At 31.4% G+C, this 7,002-nt stretch overlaps 2 pseudogenes; both read left to right on the forward strand.

Annotated features, from left to right (window-relative positions):
* Nucleotides 1-1,783: 1,783 nt before the first annotated feature.
* LOC150036464 (uncharacterized) lies at nucleotides 1,784-2,869 on the forward strand (annotated as a pseudogene).
* A 1,166-nt stretch (nucleotides 2,870-4,035) lies between these two features.
* LOC150036465 (uncharacterized) lies at nucleotides 4,036-5,003 on the forward strand (annotated as a pseudogene).
* The last annotated feature ends 1,999 nt before the right edge of the window (nucleotides 5,004-7,002 follow it).

Here is a 7,002-nt window from a genome sequence, read left to right on the forward strand (position 1 = left end):
TATCAAGAGAAAGGTTTTAAACAATATTCTAAACTAATTTCATGCCTTCTCATGGCCAAACAAAATAACGAGTTATTGATGAAGGACCATGGATCTTGACCAACTAGAAAATACCATTCCCTAAAGTGAATGTTGTGAATGTTAATAATCGTGTACTACAAGAAAAACCACATTTCTTGATGTTTGCAATTTTAAATACTTGACGTTTTTAATTTTAAATAATTGACATTTTTATGAAAAAATATCAAGAAATAGGTGATTTTAAAGAAAAAAACGTCAAGAATTGATTTTAAAAAGCAAGGGTTTTGTATTTTTCTTAGAAAATACAGTATTTGGCGTTTTAAAAATGTCGAATTCAATTAATAGATTCTTGACGTTTTAAAAACAACAAGAATTGTAGAATATACAGGGTAGCGCTGCAACGCTATGTATTTTAACGAAAAAATGAAAAACGCGCGCGCATCACACACGTAGTGTTGCAATGCTCTCAATAGCGTTGCAATGCTACGGGTTTTGACTGGAAAATTGTGCACTCTTCAACAGTGTTGCAATACTCTTTTAATAGCTTTACAACATTATCAGACGGATTTAAAAGAAATTCCAGCAGATTTAGTCGATTTTATTGGCAATAAACTCGAAATCTTCCTGGTTTTTCACTTCCCTTTGATGCATCTTTGTTATTCCATCAATCTTGAAGAGATTCTTCATTGAGATAGTAGATTTAAGGTATGAACTTTCAAAGTTAGGGCTTAATCTTGATTTTCTTGTTTAGATTGGGTTTAGTCTTGATTTTCTTAATTTGATTAGGCTTAATCTTGATTTTCTTGTTTAGATTAGGTTTAATCTTGTTTAGATTAGGTTTAATTTTTTATTTTCTTGGTTTGAGGCATGAAGTTTCAAAGTTAGGGCTTGATTTTCTTGGTTTGAGACATGAACTTTCAAAGTTAGGGCTTGATTTTTTTTATTTGAGGCTTGGACTTTCAAAGTTAGGGTTTAATCTCTCATGTACCTTGAATCTCTTAATAAACTCTTGTTTCATATTGTTCTTGAATGAGATTGAATTTTAGAGAACTTGCCAAAGTTGGGATTGTCACTTTAATTCAATGCTTTGCCAAAGTTAGGGCTTTAATTTTAGAGAACTTACAAGAACTTGCCACTTTTCTTTAATTAAATGCTTGCCAAAGTTAGATATGTCAATGTGTCTAATTTGTTAGGGTTTTATGAATTAAGTAATGCTTTGCCAAACTTGGGTTCAATTTTTAGTTATTGGAATTAATATATGTTTAGCACATTAGAGCAAGTGCACACCTTGGGTTCCATTTTTTTAGATGTGTTTGTCTTTGTTCTCTGATTTGCCTTGAGGTTCTATGATTTGTCTTACTTTCTTGAGGTTGGAATGTTGTAGAGCTAGAAATGACAAGTTGTATGTATTGGGAACTTGTTTGTTTTCCACAACTTGTTTTTTGAAGTTGATCATTGTTTATTATCTTTTCTTACTAGATTTACAATCATGGATAAATCATGGATCCACAAGAGTAGATTATCCAAAGATTATGAATTGGGTGTGGGAAACTGAATAAAACTTGGATTTTCTAATACAAATAACTCCTATATTCATTGTCCTTATTTGAAACGTGGGAATTGTGAAAAGCATAGTAGCAAGGATATTAGAGATCATTTATATGTCAATGGGATTGATGAAAGTTATAAAATTTGGTTTTGGCATGGGGAAAAACTTTCTAACTCATCATTTTGTGGAGAATCTTCTAAGTTTGACACCCATATGCATGAAGAGACTGATGTTGGAAGTTTAAAAGAAATAGTTGAAGTTGCTCACGAGGAATATTCAAGAAATCTGAATGGATTTGAGAAGTTGCTTAATCATGCCGAAAAACCACTGTCTAGGGAGGCTATATGTTTAAAAATCAAAGATCTTGAATTTTCTAAAGGAAAGAAGAACAATAAAAAACAAACCACGAAAGGAATTTCAAAGATTTGTTGGAACAGGTTATCTTCTTTTTTTCAGCTGCCATACTGGAAATATCTTCATATCAGGCATTGTTTAGATGTGATGCACATTGAAAAAGATGTTTGCATGAATATCTTAGGTACGCTTATTGATATTCCAGGGAAAAGTAAGGATGGATTGAATGCTAGACGTGATTTAGTTTATTTTAAAATTCGACCAGAGCTTGCACCTGTTAGTAGTGACAAAAAAAATATGCATTCCTCTCGCATGTTATACTCTTACAAAGGAAGAAAAACGTTGTGTTTTAAAGACATTGTCAGGAATAAAGATTCCTGAATGTTACTCTTCGAATGTTAAAAACCTTGTGTCGATGACAGATTTAAAGCTTAATAGTTTAAAATCTCACGATTGTCATGTACTCTTACAACAATTATTTCCTATTGCGATAAGATCAATGCTACCAAAACATGTTTGATATGCCATAACTCGATTGTGTATATTTTTCAATTTGGTATGCAACAAGGTCCTAGATGTGCAACAATTAGAAAAGTTGGAAGAAGATATTGTGCTTATATTATGTTTATTGGAGAAGTATTTTCCTCCTTCATTTTTCACAATTATGGTGCATCTCACAATACACATAGTTAGGGAAGTCAAACTTTGTGGGCCTATATATCTACGATGGATGTATCCCTTTGAAAGATTCATGAAAGTCAAACTTTGTGGGCCTATATATCTATTAGGGTTGGCACTCATAATTCACATGACTGTTTAGACAATTCAAATATTGGTAGACCATTATCCAAAAAAGTTTCTTTCAAAACTGAACAAGAACATTTATATCAAGTTCATCGGTATATTTTGGAAAATACAATTGATGTGCAACCATATTTAGAGTAAGTTTTTTCAATGATTTTATTTTTATTTTTTTCATTTAGTTTTATGATATAAATCTAACTATACAATGCTTCAATATTCACTTCAAAGAAAACATATGATGGCTTTCCAATTGCAGCATCAAAATAAGTCTATAAATTAGAAATGGATTCAAGAAGAATATATTCGGACTTTTATATTTTGGCTACCAGAAGAGGTAAAATGTTCAACCTATTATTTTACATACACTTTTTAATGTCTGAGTTGTAATGAAAATTCTCATGGTAGGTTGCAACTAAGCTTGAAATGGGAAATACTGAAGTTTTAGATAACTTGAGGTGGATTGCTCATGGTCCTCATCCTTTTTTGATTACGTATGTCAGTTACATAATTTATGGATTTCGCTATCACACAAAATCTTGTGATAAGGATCAAAGTGTACAAAATAGTGGAGTTAGTTTAGTTGCAAAAACAATGCAAGTGTCTAGTTCAAAAGATACAAATCTCATCATTGGAGATATGTCTTTTTATGGAGTGATACAAGAGATATGGGGAACTAAATTATCATACGTTTAATGTTGTTGTGTTTAGATGTGATAGGGTTGAGAATAATAGTGGTATCAAAATCGATGAGCTTGGTTTTGTCTTAGTTGATTTAAATAGAATAGGTCACAAGTCTGATTCTTTTATACTAGTAACTCAAGCAAGACAAGTATTTTATGTTGAGGATCCAAGTGATGTTAGATGGTCAATTGTGCTTACCCCACTATAAAGGAACTTTGAAGATAGATATAATGACAACGAACTTGGAGATACAATATTACACTATCAAGGAATACCCAATGATATCTCGAATGTTGATGTACATAATGACTTGGATGAGAACATGTCAACATATGTACGATCGAATTGTGAAGGCCCATGGATACCTATATAACATTTTATGGGTAGGTTATATATTGTGTAATATGATAATTATTTTTTTAATTTATAATTTTTATCAATCACACTTGATTTTTTGTTTGCTTAATATGTATACAATGTTAATTTTTTCTTAAATTTGATTGCAATTTTTTATTTATACACCAGATGAAGCATAGTACAGTATTTCTTTACAACTTCCAGTTTGACTTTTTGGCATCAATCGAAAGACTTGTGTCTTGCGAGAGGACATAATTAACTTTTGTAACATGAATGAAGTCAAGACAAAGACTTTGGTGGCTTATATGGCATAAGTAATGTTATTACTTTTGTAGACTTCAGTTTGACGTTTCTTTCCAATTTTAGTCATCTATATTTATGTTATAAATCTTTTGTAGTTACTTGCACTCATCCTTTATTGATTTAAAGGAAAATTCACAATACACTTTTGTAGATCCATCTCTCATTTCCTCTGGACATAACTCTCAAGAAGTTAAAACTCGAAACCTGTGTAGTAGACTGATGGTCTTAGAAGCAAACCAAATAGTTCTTGCTCTTTTTAATCCTGGGTGAGTTAAAACACGTTTTGTTTTTATCAATTTTCATTAGCAATAAAAAATACTAATTATATTTTATTAACTAGTGGTCATTGGCCATTACTTACTATAAATGCATATGATGATACTACGTACTACCTAGACTCATTAAGGACAATATCACGGGTAGATATAAGATATATAACTGACACGTAAGTTAACCTTTTTCGTTTGTAGTGTTTGTTTTAAAGTGTACTTTATTTTAGAATTTGTGGTTATTTCTTGACAAATAGGGTAATTGCGATGTTTCAATCTCAAAAGAATATTAAAAAAAAAAAAGCCGAAAGCAAATCTTATGCAGAACAGTAAAGGCACTACTTATTCATCCTATTAAGTAGACATCTAGTGCGTATTCTTATCTACTGGCTTTTTCTCTATAGTGTCCTCTACAAGTTGGGAGCACCGAATGTGGATACTACGTCATGAGGTATATATGAGGGATATTGTGACCAAAGAAGCATTGTCATCTCAGATTTGGTATGTTATCGTTATTTCGACATTTCAAATAGCATAGGGAAAAATATATTCTATTATAATATTTGGCTTTTATGTTTATAGATTGATACAAGGAAACCGTACTCACAAATCGAGTTAGATGAGGTGTGGGTAGAGTTGCTGAATTTTTAGGTTGCTACATGTGATCATGCTTGGTCATTTTGGATGTGTTTGTTCCGGCTGATCAATTTCTGAATTTACTTCATATCCATGTAGGTGTAAACATCTTTTAGTATTGTTCAAATATGCACGGGGGAGGGGGGGGGAGGGAAGGGGGGATAGTTTTGGATTGGTACATGTGTGGGTAGATGGATGGTTTTGATAGAAGTTTTGAAAATGTATTTTTTGAAACTGTTCATATTGAGTTGACTGTTAGAATTATGTTCCTTATATTGTTTTGGAAGTGTCCATATGGGTTGACTGTTAGAATTATGTTCCTTATGTTGTATTATTGACAATGTTAAAGCAATTAAGTTTTTATAAAGAAATATTGGTGGTTTTTTGTTGATATATAAGTTTGTCAATGCATGTATATTGTTTATTTGATAGATGAATGTATGTTATATATATACCAAATGTGGTTGTTGGATCAAAATACATGAGCAATTATAGGTAAAAACGTCAACATTGTAGATTTTTCTTACAAAAATCACAAGTAAATTTCTTTACGTTTTTTAAATGTCAAGTTCACAAAATTTATTGACGTTTTTTCCTTGTCAAGAATACTTATATTCTTGACATTTCAAAAATGTCAAGTATCTGTGTTTCTTGACATTTTTTAAATGTCAAGTTCACAAAATTTCTTGACACTTTTTAATGCTCATATTCTTGACATTTTAAACATGTCATGTGTCTATGTTTTTTGACGTTTTTTAAATGTCAAGTGTCACTTTTCTTGACATTTTTAAAACGCTAAGAAAATCGTAATTCTTGACACTGGCTTCCTTGACGTTTTTAAGAACGTCAACAAAAGTCATTCTTGACATTTAAAAAACATCAAGAAACACTATTTTTGTAGTAATGGTGGTTGAGATCGTGATTTTGGCAGAGAAAGAAATAATTATTATTTTCGTGGTGGTCGTTCTAATCATTCAAATTTCAAAAAAAAAAACCACACAAAATGATGATCATAAAGAAAAAGCTCCACAAGATGAGAGTTCAAAGAGTGTTGAAAATAAATGCTTCAGATGCGGAATGACTGGGCATTGGTCATATACATGTCGTGCGTCAAAACACTTAGTTAACTTCTATCAAGCCTCCCTGAAGGAAAAAGAAAAAAATGTGGAAGCAAATTTTGCATACCAGGATAATGACATATTTGACTCATCCCATATGACAAATTTGGATGTGGTGGTCTTCTTTGAATCTCTCGAAGAGAATATTGGTCATACATATGCTTATTATCAACTCGAAATCTTGCACTTGCAAAATTACTTGCTCAAATAATTAAGTTAAGAGCACAATTTCCTGATTATACAATTAAGCCCATTCGTCTTGATAATGCTAATAAATTTACATCCCAAGCTTTTGATAATTATTGTAAGTCAATTGGGATAAATGTTGAACATTCGATAGCTCATATTCATACACAAAATGGTTTAGCATAATCATTTATAAAATGTTGAGAGCTAAACTTCCTTTATCTGTATGGGGACATGCTATTTTGCATGCGGCGTCACTTGTACGCATTAGGCCAGTAGCTTATCATAAATACTCGTCATTACAATTAGCTTATGTTCATGAGCCCAATATTTTCCATCTGAGTATTTTTTTTGATGTGCAATATACGTTCCAATTGCTCCACCACAATGCACTAAGATGAATCCTTAAAGGAGGTTAGAAATATATGTTGGATATGATTCCTCATCAATTATTACATATCTTGAACCCCTAACAGGTGATGTATTTACTGCACGATTTGCTTATTGTCATATTAACGTGACAAGTTTTCCAACATTAGGGGGAGGAATTAAGAAATTGGAAAAATAAATTACATTGAATGCATCATTATTGTCTCATTTAGATTCCCGTACAGATTAATGTAAACTTGAAGTTTAGAAAATAATTCATTTCAAAATATAACAAATCAATTGTCATATGTATTTATAGATACAAAGAAAGTAACTAAGTCACATATACCAGTTG

This window comes from Benincasa hispida, chromosome 4, assembly GCF_027475165.1.
Source record: "Benincasa hispida cultivar pf3 chromosome 4, pf3_genome.v1.1, whole genome shotgun sequence".
Taxonomy (NCBI): domain Eukaryota; kingdom Viridiplantae; phylum Streptophyta; class Magnoliopsida; order Cucurbitales; family Cucurbitaceae; genus Benincasa; species Benincasa hispida.